Source organism: Malus sylvestris, chromosome 3, assembly GCF_916048215.2.
Source record: "Malus sylvestris chromosome 3, drMalSylv7.2, whole genome shotgun sequence".
Taxonomy (NCBI): Eukaryota; Viridiplantae; Streptophyta; class Magnoliopsida; order Rosales; family Rosaceae; genus Malus; species Malus sylvestris.
Window position 1 is genome coordinate 23509394 of NC_062262.1, and position 20339 is coordinate 23529732.

At 36.8% G+C, this 20339-nt stretch overlaps 1 long non-coding RNA gene across 1 annotated transcript; it reads left to right on the plus strand.

Annotated features, from left to right (window-relative positions):
* Positions 1–8443: 8443 nt before the first annotated feature.
* LOC126614765 (uncharacterized) lies at positions 8444–14266 on the plus strand. Its single transcript, XR_007620516.1, has 2 exons — positions 8444–8504; positions 14203–14266. It is a non-coding gene; the product is annotated as an uncharacterized LOC126614765 (long non-coding RNA).
* The last annotated feature ends 6073 nt before the right edge of the window (positions 14267–20339 follow it).

Here is a 20339-nt window from a genome sequence, read left to right on the forward strand (position 1 = left end):
ACATGCTTTGTTCTATCATGTTGTACCAGATTATGTGCAATGTCACATGCATCTTTATTATCACAAAATAATTTCACGGGCTGATCATGTTGTATACCCAAATAGCTTAACAGAAGCTGAAGCCACAAAATTTCACAAATCCCCAAAGCCATACCTCTGTATTTGGCTTCTGCACTGGAACGGGCAACCACATTTTGTTTCTTACTTCTCCATGTAACCAAGTTACCCCCAACAAACGTAAAGTAACCTGATGTTGAGCGCCTATAGTCAATAGAACCTACCCAGTTTGCATCAGTATAACCTTCAACACTAAAGTGATTATTCCTTTTAAACAAAATTCCTTTGCCCGGACTTCCCTTCAAATATTGCAATATTCTCATCACGGCATTCATATGTTGTTCTCCAGGATCATGCATGTATTGACTCACTACACTCAAGGCATAAGCAAGGTTCGGTCTTGTGTGTGCCAAATACATCAAATGGCCTACTAACCTTTGGTATCTTCCTTGGTCAACTAGTACTTGATTAGGATCAACACTAAGCTTCAATCATTCTTCTAATGGTGTAGCTATTGGCTGACAAGCTGACATGCAAGTTTGTGCAACAAATCAATAATATACTTTCTCTGAGACAAGAAAATTCCAGAACTGCTTCTTGACATCTCAATCCCTAAAAAATATTTCAGGGATCCAAGGTCCTTCATTTCAAATTATGTAGACAGGAATCTTTGCATGCCCGCACGTTCTTTCGAATCATTACCTGTTACTTTGTCTGTAACCAAATGCTCTCATAGATTTTGTGAATCTTCCAAACCATGCTTGAGAGGACTGCTTCAAGCCATACAAGGATTTCTTCAATCTGCACACCTTTCTTTTGTATTTATCTGGAGCATTACATCCAGATGGAAGATCCATATAAATCTCTTTTGTCAAATCTCCATGCAAGAAGACTTTCTTCACATCGAACTGCTGTAAAGGCTAATCAAGATTTACAGCCAAGGACAACAAAACACGAATTGTGTTGATCTTGGCTATAGGAGCAAATGTATTTGTATAGTCAATTCCATATTTTTTTTTAGTGTATCTTTTTGCTATCAATCTTGCCTTGAAGCAATCCACCATCCCATCAGCTTTATACTTCACAATATAAACCCATTTGCATCCCACAGGTTTCTTGCTGGCTGGCAAGTCTATGATCTCCCAGGTAGCATTCTTCTTCAAAGAGTTCAACTCTTCATTCATTGCTGCTTGCCAACGTGGATCAGCTAAAGCCTTCTGCACACAGTTAGGAATAGATACAGTAGATAATTTATGCACAAATGACTTATTTGATTCTGACAGGTGACTGGTAGACACATAATTACTTAATGGGTATAACACATTAGACTCGGGGTTGAGCTTACTCATTGGATACCTAGTTTTGCATTTAGGGTCGACTTCATAAGTAAGTTTAGCAATACCTCGATTGATGCAATCAGGGAGATGACGTGGTGGTGGTGCATCCGAGATTGAAGACGATTGATTATGGTTATTGGGACTCGAGATCGACTGTGAGATAGCTGGCGACATAGGATTGTCCAGTGGTGAGGAAACTGGCAGTGGGCTATCATGCAATGAGTTATCTGGCGATGTCGACTCGTCCCTTTCAAGGTTTTCAACATTGTTTCCATGTGAATGATCACCACTTGTCTCCAAGACATTACCACTTAGTTCCAATTCATTCACATCATTGTTTTCGTGTGAATGATCACCATTTATTTCCAAGACATCACCATTTAAATCCAAATCATTCACACTATCTATATCTGGAATAGTATAATCAAGAGTTTGAACTTCTGTCTGATTCTCCCCCTGAAGTGAAGACTCGGGATTGGTAAAGTACATATCATTATCATGAAATGCAACATCCACAGTGACAAACAATTTTTTCGTCAGAGGGTGATAACAACGATTCCTTTTTTTATTTGAGGCATACCCCACAAACACACACCGTAAGGCCCGAGGTTCAAGCTTACTTCTCTACTGTTTATGAAGATGAACAAAAGCCACACAGCCAAACACGTGAGGTGGAAGATTAGGAACTGTAGGAGCATCAACATATGAAGAGAGAGTCTAGAACAGTGTCTGAAAGTCAACTGATCGAGATGGAACACGATTCATGAGATACGCAACTGAGGTGAAAGCTTCTCCCTAAAAAGATAACAGGAGTCGCGCCTCGAGCAAAGAAGCATGAACAACCTTTAGAAATTGACAATTCTTGTGTTCTGCAACACCATTTTGTTGTGAAGTATATGGACATATAGTCTGATGAACAATACCATGATGATCAAGAAAGGCACGAAGTTCAGAGTTTACATATTCACAGCCATTGTCACTCCTAAGAACCTGTATTTGTGACTTATATTGTACTTGTACCATTTTGTAAAACCGCTGAAACAAAGAAGTAACTTCACTTTTGAACTTCGTCAAACAAACCCAAGTCATACGTGTGCAGTCATCAATAAAAGTAACAAACCAATGAGCACCAGCAAGTGTCGCAGTTTTAGATGGTCCCCAAACATCAGAATGAATGATCATAAATGGGATTGAACTTTTATTCAAACTAGGCAGAAACGAGGTACGATGACTTTTAGCCATTTCACAAACACCACATTTAAAGCTAGAAACGTCATGCTTAACAAATAGGCTAGGAAACAACCTTCATAAATAGCCGAAAGAAGCATGTCCAAGTCGATGATGCCACAACCAAACCTCCGAAACTTTATCCCTCTCCCTATGAGATCCTTCCATGGAAAGAACTTGAGTCAAATTTTGAGAACTGTTCAATGTCAGCTCCAAGTAGTAGAGCTTTCCCCCTCTGAATACCATAACCAATCGTCTTACGAGTCTGAATGTCCTTAAAAACACAAAAGGAAGGCCAAAAAATAACAAGGCAATGTAGGGCGATAGTTATTTGAGCAACAAATAATAAATGATAGTCAAGGGAATGAACAACAAGTATGGAGTCAAGATTCAGGGTATCAGAGAGGGAGACATCGCATTGGTGGATGGTTTTAGGGTTTGTACCTGTCTAGAATCACAAGTCATATGTTGAGTAGCACCATAATCAATTATCCATGTACTATTCATAACATATGCAGAAACTTTGAAAGCCTTACCATCATTACCTGTATGGTCATAATCTACCTAAGCTTCAACAATCAATGCACGCGACTTGAACCGGTCGCGATTGGTCATACTCTGCTGTTCGGTTTGATAAGATCGATGCACAGTGGTATGAGCCCAAAATGCCACGACTCCAAGTAATTTGAGTGAGAAAAGATATGGACCAAATTCCCACGCCAACAAAAAATATGTAACGTGGCCTAGAAAGAATAGTAGCCAAAAAACAACAAACGACCTTTTTATTTTTCTTTTCTTTTTTTCTTTTGTTTTCTTGTTTTCTTTTCTTTCCTTGACTTATACAAAGCATAGGCTGGTTTGCAAAACATCGGTCTGTGGGCAGAAGCACTTGCAGATTTTGTGCCTAATGGGGCAGCAGAGACAGTGGGTGTAGATTAGAGCGGCGATGAGGATGCGTGTACAGGGAGTGCAGCAGTGGATGACAATCTGGGAGATAGGCGAGTATGGTGGGCGTGGAGGTGATGTGGGTACGTTTCTGGGCTTCAGTCAACAGCAGTGGCTAGATTTCTGGGTTGGGTCTCAATTCGTGGGTACGTGAGTACGTGATGCAGCAGTGAGTCATGGCGAGTGGATGTAGGGATCGGTTCGGTGAACTCTGATTAGCAATGACGGCGTCGCTCGCTGGTCGGATGGGCACGCTACACAACTGGATGCACGGTGGTCTTTGGTGGACTCAGATCAGCAACGACGGTGTCGCTCGCTGGTTTCACGGTGTGCGGCATAACTGGTTGCACGGCGATTTCTGGTGCTAGGGCTCTCTGGACAAATTGCGATAATAATAATTTTTTAAAATTTTTCTTAACCTGACTTTAGTGCCAAGAAGAGAATGCTTTGAATAGTTATATATTCTTCTCAATAAGAGGTACTTATAGATATGTACAACCCTAACATAAATGGAAAGAGAACTAATTATAAGTGATTACATGAGAATACACGGGATTACCTATCAATTAGGGATCCTACCTAAAATACAAAAGTCAACAGTTATGACAGATGTATTGGTGTCTAATCGAAGATTTATGCAGGTCATGTAAGTCGATCTATCAACTTTTGATCAATTCGAGTTAAAAGTCTTGTCGAATATGGATGATTTTGTTGAACATTACCTTCATTAGTGATTCTGAGTTTTGATATAAATTCTATATGATCAGGTTTCTACAAGATGATTATTCTTACTTCAATGGTCATACTATTCATAAATTTGTTTTTGTCGTTTTGATTTTGATTTGATGATGCTGTTATCTAATTATTGTAAGACCAATAGCCTTGCCATCCCACCGAGAACAAAAAATGACCTAATCGCCCTGAACTGTGTGGCACTGGACGACGTTGGGGTTATCGACGTCGTGAAAGATTTCGATCTCAGTATGCCCAAAACCAAAAAAAAAGAAGTAATTGGACCAGTGGACCTGCCCCGAATCGGCCCGTTTCAAACAGGCCGGGTTAGGTCTGCTTCCCAAACTCAAAATCCCTCTACCCGCCCCGTTACATTTTAAAATAGGTAGGGTCAGGTTCCTCCAAATTTGGGCCCAGCTTGACCTGTGCCCAGCCCTATTGCCGACCTCTTCATGACGTCACTGTTGAAGTCTACCTTCCAGAATCTTGTTCGAGAAATTGGTATGCGTAACTATCTCATATACAATGCTTGTAGTTCGCATTTGGAAGTTTTGTCAAACTCAGGAGAAGTATCCATAGGTTTTAACGAGGCACCCATCATGGGCTAGTCATACCCTTGTGAGCGTTTTGCTTGCATCTTGAAGACTTTTAGTTTTGACTTAATGCTACTTCTCACGTTTCTCCTTTGTCTATGGATTTTTCTCTAGTACTGGGTTTTATAATAGCGAAGTTTTGTGAGTTTTACCTTCTTATGTATTCTTCCATTGATTTGAGACTCACATTCGCTCATTGTATCAATGGCTTCAGTTACTGAACTTACTTCATTGTTGAAGACCTACTGAGCCATTTACTTGAGTATTTATAAACTCAAGGGGGCATGTTGCAGTCTTAATTATTGTAGGAATGTGATCATGTAAATCCTAGGAAATCCTTACGGAATTTTGTCATATCTTTTAGATAGTATCCTATTTAAGTTGTAATACCTAAAGGGTAAGGAATTTACCTTACCCACTACTACAAATAAAGGCACAATCGGATGAGAAAACATACCTTAGAATTCACTCAATTCTATTAATGCTTGCCGCACCCTTCTCTCAATCTCTCTATAGTTCTTCAATCAAAAGGCCCTATAACTTATGTCAAAATACACAATTATTTTAGTACTGCAATTGTCAGTCAATATAGTGCAAGTGAAAAATGAGAACTTTGTGGAAAATGACGAAAGGGAAGAAAAATAATTTTAATCTTATAGTGTGACAATCTTATGTTCGATATTGGGTTATTGAAACAAAAGAAGAAAAAAAAATAGTGATATCACCAACTGCACGTTGAATCCTAACCAAAATGGTGCAAAAATATGTTGGGGGCTCTATTGATAGTTTTCCAGAACTTTGGACAAATCAAGCACCAATACAATCACAAGTTGTTTCTCATAATTGCAGTCACTAACACCTTGCTAGAAAAAAAAATTTGTCAGGTCAAAGAGGGTTTCGTCGCTCAAAAATTTAGACGACGAAAGTTCGTCGAGAGAGTTCAGTTGCCCACTAAGCCTATAATGATAATAACAAGTTAAATGGTCAAGTCTTTACACAAATGTCATTTAAATTAGGGAACTTTAACGAAAAGCACCCGGTACTGTTCACTTTAACGAAAAACCACATTTTTACACTAAAAAGTCAATCATGGTACTATTCACTTTACCCTTTATTTTGTTCTTATCATTAAAACTCAAAGTTTTCAAGCCCTTTTCATTAGTTTTCCTTTTAAATTAATGGTTTATATAACTAAATATAAAATATAGAGTAAATTGTAGCAATGGTCCCTCAACCTTAATCAAATTGGAGCAATGGTCCCTCAACTAAAAATTAAGGGAACATAACTACAATTTACTCTAAAATATAATGGGATGTCTTGCTCACCTTATGCAATAATATTTGCGTCTCTATGTTAGATTTATATGGCTTGTAGGCTATGGCTATGTCAAAAGTACATAGGATGAAAGATTATTTAAAGGGTAGTTCTATTCATACACCCATTTTTACTTCTCACACACATTTCTTAATTTTCAGCCGTTGGATCAAATAAATTGAAGAAGATTAATGGCCACAAATTAACAAAGCTATGTGAGAGGTAAAAATGAGTGTGAATATGACTTTCCTTCTTTAAAAGCATGTATGAAGTTCACTACGCTATCTTTTGGACTATTCGCTTCCACTATCATGTAAAACTTAGCCTTACACGTTGTTTGTCAATAATTGCCAATTTCGCAAGTGTATGAATCGAAAAAACAATTTAGTAATAAGTAGAGTATCATTTTCACAGAGATTGAATTGATTCTGGAATACCTACCAATTAAACCGAAACAAATTCTAAAGAGAAGATTTAACGAAAGAAAGTTGATTTGATTATCTGAATTAAAACATAAAAGTAAAAGAGTGAATTGTTAGAACATGGTTGAGAATAGGCCTGGCAATTCCTGACACGACCCGATAACCCGACACGACACAACCCGAAATTAACAGGTGTTCGAATCGACACGATAACGAATCGGGTATTATCGGGTAACCCGATAAGCACTTATTAAGATAACGGGTTGGTTCCGGTATACACATGAGTAACACGATACACGATAAGCAGAATATTAATTTAATAATTTTATAACCCTAAAAAGTTTAAAACTATAATAATTATATATATATATATATATATATATATTAAATTAACTATAATAATTATACCCTCAAAATATTAACTATAATAATTATATATATATATATATTAAATTTTATACCCCTAAAAACTATAATAATTATACGTACAAAATAAATAGATTTAAATCTACATAATATATATATATATATATACACACACCATTGAACTTGATGGGATACACGAAGCTAATTTCAACGATCAAACCGTCAAACTTGTTTGTATATGCTTCAAGATCGCATAAGCCAAAAATCACAAAAAACAAACATTCAGAGATCAAGTAATGAGACAAAACTTTTCGACGGTTATAAAACAAAAAAACACGATTTAACGGTTATTTTAACTCCGATTTTGATGCTTTTTTACAACTACACTTGTTGACCCTATACAAATACAATGAATGAATTTGATCGTCAATTTAAAATATTTACACAATTGGATGCCACAAAATCTTATGTTATACTTAATGAAAGTATAAATAAACTCTAAGTGTTAGTGAATCTATCGTTTTGATGGAATACGAATTCTATGAAACTAATTTCAACGATCCAATCGTCAATCTTGTTTGTATATGCTTCGAGATCGCATAAGCCAAAAATTACAAAAAACAACACATTCAGAGATCAAGTAATGAGACAAAACTTTTTGACGGTTATAAAACAAAAAATCACGATTTAACAGTTATTTTAACTTCGATTTTGATAATTTTTTACAACTACACTTGTTGACTCTATACGAATACAATGAATGAATTCGATCGTCAATTTAAAATATTTACACAAGTGGATACCACAAAATCTTATTTTATACTTAATGAAAGTATAAATAAACTTTAAGTGTTAGTGAATCTATCATTTTGATGGGATACAAATTCTATGAAACTAATTTCAACAATCAAACCGTCAAACTTGTTTGTATATGCTTCGAGATCGCATACGCCAAAAATCACAAAAAACAAACATTCAGGGATCAAGTAATGAGACAAAACTTTTTGACGGTTATAAAACAAAAAATCACGATTTAATGGTTATTTTAACTTCGATTTTGATGATTTTTTACAAGTGCACTTGTTGACCCTATACGAATACAATGAATGAATTCGATCGTCAATTTAAATTATTTACACAAGTGGATACCACAAAATCTTATGTTATACTTAATGAAAGTATAAATAAACTCTAAGTCTTAGTGAATCTATCGTTTTGATGAGATACGAATTATATGAAACCAATTTCAACGATCAAACCATCAAACTTGTTTGTATATGCTTCGAGATCGCATATGCCAAAAATCATAAAAAAAACAAACATTCAGATATCAAGTAATTAGACAAAACTTTTTGACGGTTATTAAACAAAAAATCACGATTTAACGGTTATTTTAACTTCGATTTTGATGATTTTTTATAAGTACACTTGTTGACCCTATATGAATATAATGAATGAATTCGATCGTCAATTTAAAATATTTACACAAGTGGATACCACAAAATCTTATGTTATATTTAATGAAAGTATAAATAAACTCTAAGTGTTAGTGAATCTATCGTTTTGATGGGATACAAATTCTATGAAACTAATTTCAACGATCCAACCGTCAAACTTGTTTGTATATGCTTTGAGATCACATACGCCAAAAATCACAAAAAACAAACATCCAGAGATCAAGTAATGAGACAAAACTTTTCGACGGTTATAAAACAAAAAATCACGATTTAATGGTTATTTTAACTCCGATTTTGATGATTTTTTGCAACTACACTTGTTGACCCTATACGAATACAATGAATGAATTCGATCGTTAATTTAAAATATTTACACAAGTGGATACCACAAAATCTTATGTTATACTTAATGAAAGTATAAATAAACTCTAAGTGTTAATGAATCTATCGTTTTGATGGAATACGAATTCTATGAAACTAATTTCAACGATCCAACCGTCAATCTTGTTTGTATATGCTTCGAGATCGCATACGCCAAAAATCATAAAAAACAAACATTCAGAGATCAAGTAATGAGACAAAACTTTTCGACGGTTATAAAACAAAAAATCACGATTTAACGGTTATTTTAACTTTGATTTTGATGATTTTTTACAAGTGCACTTGTTGACCCTATACGAATACAATGAATGAATTCGATCGTCAATTTAAAATATTTACACAATTGGATACCACAAAATCTTATGTTATATTTAATGAAAGTATAAATAAACTCTAAGTGCTAGTGAATATATCGTTTTGATGGGATACGAATTCTATGAAACCAATTTCAACGATCAAACCGTCAAACTTGTTTGTATATTCTTCGAGATCGCATACGCCAAAAATCACAAAAAAACAAACATTCAGAGATCAAGTAATGAGACAAAACTTTTCGACGGTTATAAAACAAAAAATCATGATTTAACGGTTATTTTAACTTCGATTTTGATGATTTTTTATAAGTACACTTGTTGACCCTATATGAATACAATGAATGAATTTGATCGTCAATTTAAAATATTTACACAAGTGGATACCACAAAATCTTATGTTATATTTAATGAAAGTATAAATAAACTCTAAGTGTTAGTGAATCTATCGTTTTGATGGGATACAAATTCTATGAAACTAATTTCAACGATCCAACCGTCAAACTTGTTTGTATATGCTTCGAGATCACATACGCCAAAAATCACAAAAAACAAACATCCAGAGATCAAGTAATGAGACAAAACGTTTCGACGGTTATAAAACAAAAAATCACGATTTAACGGTTATTTTAACTCCGATATTGATGATTTTTTGCAACTACACTTGTTGACCCTATACGAATACAATGAATGAATTCAATCGTCAATTTAAAATATTTACACAAGTGGATACCACAAAATCTTATGTTATACTTAATGAAAGTATACATAAACTCTAAGTGTTAGTGAATCTATCGTTTTGATGGGATACGAATTCTATGAAACCAATTTCAACGATCAAACCGTCAAACTTGTTTGTATATGCTTCGAGATCGCATACGCCAAAAATCACAAAAAAACAAACATTCAAAGATCAAGTAATGAGACAAAACTTTTCGACGGTTATAAAACAAAAAATCACGATTTAACGGTTATTTTAACTTCGATTTTGATGATTTTTTACAACTACACTTTTTGACCCTATACGAATACAATGAATGAATTCGATCGTCAATTTAAAATATTTACAAAAGTGGATACCACAAAATCTTATGTTATACTTAATGAAAATATAAAGAAACTCTAAGTGTTAGTGAATCTATCGTTTTGATGGGATACGAATTCTATGAAACTAATTTCAACGATCCAACCGTCAATGTTGTTTGTATATGCTTCGAGATCGCATATGCCAAAAATCACAAAAAACAAACATTCAAAGATCAAGTAATGAGACAAAACTTTTCGACGGTTATAAAACAAAAAATCACGATTTAACGGTTATTTTAACTTCGATTTTGATGATTTTTTACAACTACACTTGTTGACCCTATACAAATACAATGAATGAATTCCATCGTCAATTTAAAATATTTACACAAGTGGATACCACAAAATCTTATTAAACGTTAGGGAATCTATATATTAAATTAAATTTTAAAAATTGGTGGTCATTAGATTGGCTGAGATTTAATCTCAGCTGTCCATTATGCATTAGGTATTTAGGTTGGACTTTGGAGACTATCCTCTTCAGCTTTTCTCTTCTATGCCGCAGACCCGTGCTTCTCTTGGCCCTTTCCTGTGAAATTTCAATTTCAACTCTTCTCTTCTCTACCACAGAGTGCCGCTCCTGTGAACTTTCAGTTTCAGCTCTTCTCTTCTTTGCCGCAGAGTGCCAGTCCTGTGAACTTTCAGTTTCAATTCTGCATCTCCCGGTAGGTTCTCTTTCTGAACTTCATCCTCTTCCGTGTAGGTTCTCTCTCTGAACTTCTGATCTGCCCAATACTGTATTTTGTATGTTAGGGTATACATGTGTATAACTCTTGTAGTCATTGTTATAAAGATTAATATTTAATTGAACAAATATTGTGGTGAATTTATAAAGATTAATATTCAATCTGCCTAATACAATGACGCCTTAGAACCACACCGGAAAGATATAGGTGTGGTCATGGAATTGCTCGATTGACTCTTTCCTCCTCAAAGTCCCTCCTGTATACGATTGCACAGCCACCCTTAGGGCGCGCGCTCTCTCTCTCTCTAACTAATAACCAAAAATGAATATAAAAAATATAAAATAAAGCCATACCCCCATAAACTTGGTGCTATTTTAGATGCTGATAGTATATATAATATACCAAAAGTTTGAAGTAGATCTATCCAAGAGTAAATTAAACAATGTACTAGAGTATTGGGTTTCTGGCGTTTTTGAGTTCTTAGCATCTTCAGCTTCCTACTCAATATTTACATTCACTCAAGGTACTTTTCTTTTCGTGGGTTTTAGGGCTTCAGCTTAAATAGTTTTCTTATCCAGTAGTTTATATGAGTTAAACTAAATATGTTTCTTTTTTATATTTCTTGTTGCCTTGATCTGTGTTTGTATGCGTTTGTTGATTTTTATGTGTTTGCTCTGGGATCCCTTTTTTGAAGATGAATTTGTTATCTTATTGGTTGGTTAAGTAGGGGTTGGTTAGTGATTGTAATTTTCATGCAAACTGCTTAGTATTGTTCGGTAATTTGCAGTTTTGTTTATCTAGAATTGGTAATCTTAGTTTTGTTTTTCTTTCTTGAAGCAATGGATGCTGTAGACCAAGATTTTATGAACCTTAGTGATGGAGGGTCAGTGGAAGTTACAATGGGAATACAACCTGATCATGGAAGTGAAAATATAGAAGATACAAATACAAGTCCGGCAAAGAAAAAGGCTAGAGTGATCAAATTAGGTAAGCGAACACTCAGGTCTCCTGTTTGGAAAACTTTCAACAAATTGACTACTATTTTTGAAGATGGTAAAAGTCGTGCTCAATGTAAAGATTGTAAGAAATTGGTAATAGATGATAGTCATCATGGGACGGGTAATATGAATAGACATTTGAAAACATGCCCTGGACCGACTGGTGGATTATTGTCGATGTTTGAATTCTGTCCCCAAAACTTTGATCCTGTGGTATTCCGAAGCTTATTGGTAGAGGCCATCATCAAGCATAATCTTCCGTTTAGTTTTTCAGAATATGAGGGAATTAGGGCTTTGTTTGCATATATATATCTCCTGATATCAAGTTATCGTGTAGAAATACAATTAAAGCTTGTGTGTTGAGGATGTTCAAAAATGAAAAACAAAAGCTTCATAATTTGTTAGGCTCAGTTGAAGGTAGAATTTGTTTGACATCAGACTTATGGACCTCACAATGCACTGATGGGTATCTTGCTCTTACTGCTCATTTTGTAGACAAAGATTGGAAATTGCATAAAAGAATTTTAAGTTTTTGTCACATGCCTCATCCGCATACTGGTGTTGCATTATCTGAGAAAATTAATGCATTGGTGATTGAGTGGGGGATTGAGAAGAAGTTATTTTCTATTACTTTGGATAATGCTTCTTCAAATATTTCTTTTGTTAGCATTTTGAAGAATCAATTGAATCTTAGAAGTCTTCTTGTGATGAATGGTGAGTTCTTTCATGTGCGTTGTTGTGCTCATGTTTTGAATTTGATAGTCCAAGATGGACTTAAGGAAATTGATTCTTCGGTGATAAAGATTCGTGAATGCATCAAGTATATAAAGGGCTCTGAGGCTAGGAAACTAAAGTTTTATGAACGTGTTAGACAAGTGGGAATATTGGATAGTAGGAGAGGTTTGAGACAAGATGTCCCTACTAGATGGAACTCAACCTATATTATGCTAGATTGTGCAATTTTCTATCGATATGCTTTGATTCATTTAGGGTTGAGTGATTCCAATTTTAGTAGTTGTCCTTCTTCTGAAAAGTGGGATAAAATAATGAAGATTTCCAAGTTTTTGGGGTACTTTTATGAGGTTATGTGCTTATTCTCTGGGACAAAGTACCCCACATCAAATTTGTTCTTCCCTAAGGTGTTCGTAATCCAACTTCAAATTAAAGCAGCCATGAATGACTCTGAAAGTTTTATGAATAAGATGGGGACTTACATGTACATGAAGTTTGAGAAGTATTGGTCAGAGTACAGCTTGATTTTGGCAATTGCAATCATCTTAGACCCTCGTTATAAATTGCATTTTGTGGATTGGGCTTACACAAAGCTTCATGGTGTGAATTCGGTCGAATTTACAAAGGTTAATGACAAATTGAATGTTCTTTTTGGTGTGTACTTGGAAAAACTTTCGCATCTTGATAATTCAAATACTCCAGTGAATTCAATGCCTAATCGTCAAACAGAATATGGAGATGTTCTATTTGAGGTAACATAAGTTTGTTTTTATTTACTTTATATATTTGTAGTAGTAGTACTAAGATGCATGATTCTTATTACGTTTTTCGTTTTTGTTTTTTATGATGTAGGATTTTGATAATAATTACGATGGTTCAAGTTCGATTGAAAAAAATGAGTTGCAAAAGTATTTGGAGGATAAAAGAATAGATAGAAAAGTAGACATAGATGTCCTTTCTTGGTGGCAAATGGAGCGTTTTCATTATCCGATACTTTCTCAGTTAGCACGAGATGTGTTAACAATTCCCATTTCAACTGTTGCATCAGAATCTGCATTTAGTATTGGGGGTAGAGTACTAGATCAGTATCGTAGTTCATTGTTACCAAAAACAGTTCAAGCTTTGTTGTGCACACGAGATTGGCTATTTGGAAAAGGAGGTAATATATTTTTATATGGTATAATAGTATTGTTGTATTTCTTTTCATAATTATTTTGGTAAACTTCTCATAATTTGAATGGTTTTTAATGTTTGGTTTTTCTATACTTAGTTTATGCGGAAGAGAGTTCTGACGTGGAAAACCTTACCGAAAACATCATCAACATAACTCTTGAAGGCAATAGATCAAGCCAAAGTTCCAATACAATTTCCCCATGATGATCGATGAAAATTGAGGATTTTGTAAAAGAAATAACATGCAAACTTTGAGTTCCATTGGCAAAGTTTAAACTTTTGAGAAAGGCTTCACAACCTTGAAAACAAAAACTCTTTCATTTTGCATATCCTTGCACATTTAATATTTTGTAATAGACTAGTGTATGGATGTTTTTTTATTAGGCTCTTATTTTCGAGTGTAGATGTAGTACTTAAATGACAAATATGTTTTAATGTTTTGAAGTAATATTTATGTGGTAATGTGTGGTATGTGCAAATTTAAGAAAAAAAAATATTTTTCTTAACGGGTCATAACGGGTCGGGTCACTTTACCCAACGGGTAAAGTGACCCGACCTGTTAAGGACCCGTTAAGATAACAGGTGTGACACGACACGACCGGTTAAGATAATAGGTGTTACACGAAAACGACACGAACACGACAGACACGACCCGTTTGCCAGGCCTAGTTGAGAAGTTGATAGAAAAATTGACACACCCCGATCCTAGAATCAAGGCGTGCTGGCCGTCACGTGAGTGTGACGTAGCCAAAAGTGCGACACGGAAGCAAGATATAACAGAAATATGAAGGAACTTAAACCAACCACTAGCAGCCTAACCTACTAGCATACAAGAGAGAGTTATAAAGTAAAACACACGAATTCAAAGCGTAGGTGTAAGTGCAGTCAAGTAGGACCATAATTAAAGTACAACACCCGTAGGTGAGTCCTACATGCAGAACGTCTATCAGAATGCCGAAAAAGATCTCGTGAGTCACCAACTGCTAACTAGAACCTCGAGGGGCGCAAAACAAAGGTGAGTGGGTCAGTAAAACCAAAACTTTTCCCAAAACATTTCATTTAAAACATTTCTAACCCCTCACCGTAAAACCTGTATACTTTCCCAGAAAAATAGTATATAAACATATATATACATATATCATCAAAACTCCGCTCACCATCTATCAACATAACATCTCAGAAAGAATATGCCATGCCATGCCAAAATATAATATGAATGCATCAATATAATTAGGTGAAATAATAAATCAACCGGAGACCCTGCAGTGGTCCTGTACGGCTGATTCTATAGCTCACTATCCCATCCAACCGGAGTCACCAACTGTGACATGTACGGCCCTGCCGGAGTCACCAACTGTGACCTGTACGGCACTACACTGCACATAAGTCGGAACTACCTATAGTAGTCTGCACGACTAAGATGGTGAAATAATACGCTCTAATGCTTCTCTCATCAATCATCTGTGCACATAATCTAAGGTCACCCACCAGTCGGAACCCCTCTAATGGTCTGTACGATTGGCATGTCGGAACCACCTCTAGTGGTCTGTACGACTTCCACCTACTTGGATCCAAGGCGAGCATGCGGTGTGGTGAATAATATAAGCACTAACACCAGAGGTGCAGGTTATGAGCTCTCAACATAATTCACATAAAATAAATCGTCTGAATAATGTAAAGACTCACATGTGCGTCCATCATGTCAATTCACATATATATGCATCAATTATCAATGTAAATATCTCAACAATTGCATGCATGGCAATTTAAATCATATTTTCATATAAACGCATTTTCTGGGAAAACAGTAGTATATAGGTAATACGAAAACAAAACTGCCCACTCACTGATAAGTCAATGGGTCGTAACCCCCGTGACGTCCCTGGATGCGCTCGTCCTCGGGATAGGTGTTACCTATATGCGAAACAACTATAAAAACGTTAATTTAAACACATAACCAACAATTCGAAATAACTTCTCATACGATGCTCAATTTGGGTATATGAATATACCATATCGACCTACTCGATGTCACGGACGTCGAGGAATTTTTAGAAATTTTTTTTGAAGCTGCACGCGCCCCCACGCACCGGGACAGGCACGGGGACACGCGCCCCCACGCGCATCATCCCTAACCTCGGCTCACCGGACTGAACTTTCCGGCGGCCGGTTTCCGGCCAAATTTGAAACTCCTTGTTCTCCTTCGTTTCTCAACCATTTTCTTCGAATTTTATATCAATTTGAAGCCCCAAACATGTAGATTCACGATATACTACTTTAAAGCTCTAAAAACAACTAAATCTCACCGAAAAAATTCCAAGCAAAACCGGCCAAAATCGAACCTAGTGATCCCGACGTCCAAAACCTTCAAACGAAGCACTCCGAGCTTCCTTGGGACCTCACTAAGCTCACTATAAGCTTAGAATTCCCTGAAACACAACATTTCACGTGTGCATGAACAGTGACACAAATTGGGGGGTTCGGGTTTCCCGTTATATCGAAGGTTTCACTATCTAAAATTAGTACCATTCAACTCAGGACGACGAAAGGATAAAGAATCTTACCTCAATAGCTTCGATCCGCTGAGTTTTGGAAGGTTTTGGGTGAGGGCCGTACGATATGGGTGAGAGAGAGTGAGAGAATCGTGAGGGAGGAGAGAGAGAGTTACAAGAATGAGGGAGAGGACAGGGAGTGTGTGAGGTGTCCAACACCAATCCTCACCATCCATTTCATCTAATTCCCTAACCACAAAATTAACAAAAGCCAAAATTTTAATCCAAAACTTATAATAAGTGAAACCAAATAACATCACACACACACACCTTAATACCCGCTAAGGGTAAATCCGTCATTTCACGCTCCCGATATAAAATTGTCGGGACGGGCTGTGACAATCTCCCCTCCTTATAGAATTTCGTCCCCGAAATTCCCACAATCAAATAAACCGCTTAATACCTATAGAATAACCTTGGGTACATCTCTCTCATTCGATCTTCTGTCTCCCAGGTAGCTTCTTCTGCCAAATGGTTCCTCCATAACACCTTCACCAAACTCACCGTCTTGTTCCTTAGAACCTTATCTTTCCAATCCAAGATAGTGACTGGTTCCTCATCATATGTCAAATCCGGATTAATCTCTAGCGGTTGAGGAGGGATCACATGCGAAGGATCAGAAATGTAATGTCGAACCATAGAGACGTGGAACACATTATGAACCTTAGATAACTCCGAAGGCAACTCCAACCGGTAGGTAACTTCACCAATTCTTTCAGTGATCACATAAGGTCCTATGTACCTAGGACTCAGCTTGCCTCTTTTTCCAAATCGTACCACACCTCTCCAAGGTGACAATTTCAAAAATACCCAATCACCCACATCATACACTCGATCAGTAGCATGTCGATCTGCTAAACTCTTCTGTCGATCCTGGGCTACTTTCAGGTTGGACTTAATCACCTGAATATTTTGAGTAGTCTCATCCACAATCTCTGGGCCTTCTAACACTCTTTCACCAACCTCAGACCAACACAATGGCGTACGACACGCCCTACCATAAAGTGCCTCAAATGGTGACATACCAATGCTCGAGTGAAAACTATTATTGTAAGCAAATTCCATCAAGTCTAGACGATCATGCCAGGAATCACCAAATTGTAACACTGAAGATCTCAACATATCCTCTAACGTCTGAATCGTCCTCTCAGATTGCCCATCAGTTTGAGGATGATAAGCAGTGCTATAAAGCAAATTTGTACCAAGAGCTTCCTGAAAAGCTACCCAAAATTTAGAAGTAAATCTTGGGTCTCGATCAGAAATAATATTCACTGGAACTCCATGATACTTCACAATCTTCGTAATGAACAACTTAGCCAATTTATTCAGAGGATACTTTTCCCTCACTGGAATGAAGTGCGCTGACTTGGTAAGTCGATCTACAATCACCAAAACACCATCGAATCCATTTCGTGTACGAGGAAGCTTATACACGAAATCCATAGTTATATTTTCCCATTTCCACTGGGGAACGGGAAGTGGCTGCATTCGCCCAAAAGGCTTCTTTCTTTCTGCTTTAACTTGCTGGCAAATAATACATCTACTTACATACTCAGCAATTTCCCTCTTCATACCCGGCCAATAATAAAATGGTCGAATGGTATGGTACATTTTAGTTCCTCCTGGGTGCATCGCATAAGCTGAACAATGCGCTTCATCCAAAATTTCCTTCTTTAATTCCTCATTATTCGGTACATACATTCTGTTTTCCTGCATAAGCATACCATCTGATTCTCGAATCCTGAGATCTTTCTTTTTCCCTTCATTTCTTAATTGAACCATTTCTTGAATTTCTTCATCCACCATCTGAGCTTCGAGTATACGATCCACCAAAACTGGCCTGACTTGAAAACTAGCAAGAAAAGCTTCGCTTCGATCTTCCAACTCCAACTTTACTCCAGTTGCCCTCAGTTCAGCAAGAAGGGGAACACGACAAGCATATAAAGCATTGAGTCTACCTAGAGGTTTCCTACTCAGTGCATCAGCTACCACATTAGCACGACCCGGATGATACTCAATAGTGCAGTCATAATCACTTAATAATTCCATCCATCTTCACTGACGAAGATTAAGATCATGTTGAGTAAATAGATACTGGAGACTCTTGTGATCAGTGAAGATCCTACACTTCTCACCATATAAATAATGCCTCCAAATCTTCAAGGCAAAGACAATGGCTGCCAATTCAAGATCGTGAGTAGGATAATTCCTTTCATGATTCTTCAACTGTCGAGAAGCATAAGCAATCACTCTATTATGCTGCATCAAAACACATCCCAAACCATTCAAGGAAGCATCACTGTAAATCTCAAAATTACCGCTATCATCAGGAAGTACCAATACTGGAGCATGAGTGAGGCAATATTTCAATTTCTGGAAACTCCGCTCACAATTCTCATCCCACTTTAATTTAACATCCTTCCTGGTCAACTTCGTTAACGGCAAAGCAATCATAGAAAAATCCTGAACAAACCGTCGATAATAGCCTGCCAAACCAAGAAAACTTCATACCTCAGTGATGGTTCGAGGTTGCTCCCAATTATCCACTGCTGCTATCTTTTGAGGATCTACTTGAATTCCTTGAGCCGATACCACATGCCCCAAAAATGCCACTTCAGTCAACCAAAACTGACATTTACTGAACTTGGCATACAACTGATGTTCCCTCAACTTCTTTAATACCAAATTAAGATGTCGGATATGATCTGCTTTAGATTTAGAGTATACCAGAATATCATCAATAAAAACAATAACAAATTTATCAAGATATTGCTGGAATACTTCGTTCATTAGCCTCATGAAAGCTGCAGGTGCATTGGTCAACCCAAATGGCATAACCAGAAATTCATAATGTCCGTAACGGGTTCTGAAAGCCGTCTTAGGTACATCTTCATCTTTAATCTTCAACTGATAATAACCAAATCTCAAGTTAATCGTAGAGAATACACATGCACCTTTCAGCTGGTCAAACAAATCATCGATGCGAGGCAATGGATAACGGTTTTTAATCGTTACCCGGTTCAATTGCCTATAATCAATGCATAATCTCAGAGTTCCATCTTTCTTCCTCACAAATAATACTGGAGCTCCCCAAGGTGACGAACTAGGTTGAATGAAACCTTTATCAAGTAATTCTTGTAACTGAATTTTTAATTCTCTCAACTCAGCAGGAGCCATTCTATAAGGAGTTAGAGATATAGGGTCAGTACCTGGAAGCAATTCGATAGAGAATTCCACATCTCTGTCTGGCGGAAACCCCGGCAAATCATCAGGAAATACATCAGGATAATGCCTAACCACACCAACTTCTTCTACACTGCTAGGAACAACATCATTTAACACCACATGTGCTAAATATCCTTGGCAACCTTTCGATAATAACTTCCTTGCTCTTATGGCAGAAATAACACCATGTCTCACTCCACTTCTTTCACCCACAAAAGTAACCTCGGGTAGTCCAGGACGATAAAAAGTAACTGATTTCCCATAACAATCAATATGGGCACGATTATAATGCAACCAATCTACTCCAAAAATCACATCAAAATCCACAATATCTAATGGAATAAGATCAGCTAGCATAACTACGCCCTCTACCATCACTGGACACCCAAGATACACACTATCAACATAACACTTATCTCCTCTAAGCATGGCAAACTCTAAATCAAATCCTAGAGGTGAAGGGTAGGCTTGAGTCATTTGAGCAAACGTATGAGAAATCACAGAATGCGTAGCACCACAATCAATCAAAACTCTAGCAAAATGACCAAGAACATTTAACGTACCCATGATCAAATCGGGATGGTTCTGAGCATCTTGAAGTGAGATGTGATTAACATGCCCCTGAGCTTGCTATCGTCCACCACGACCTCTGATGCCTTGATTACCTCGCCCCTGAAAAGTACGTCCTTGGCCTGACTGACTAGGCTGCCTAGATGATCCTGCACCACCAGTAGCAACTTCCCC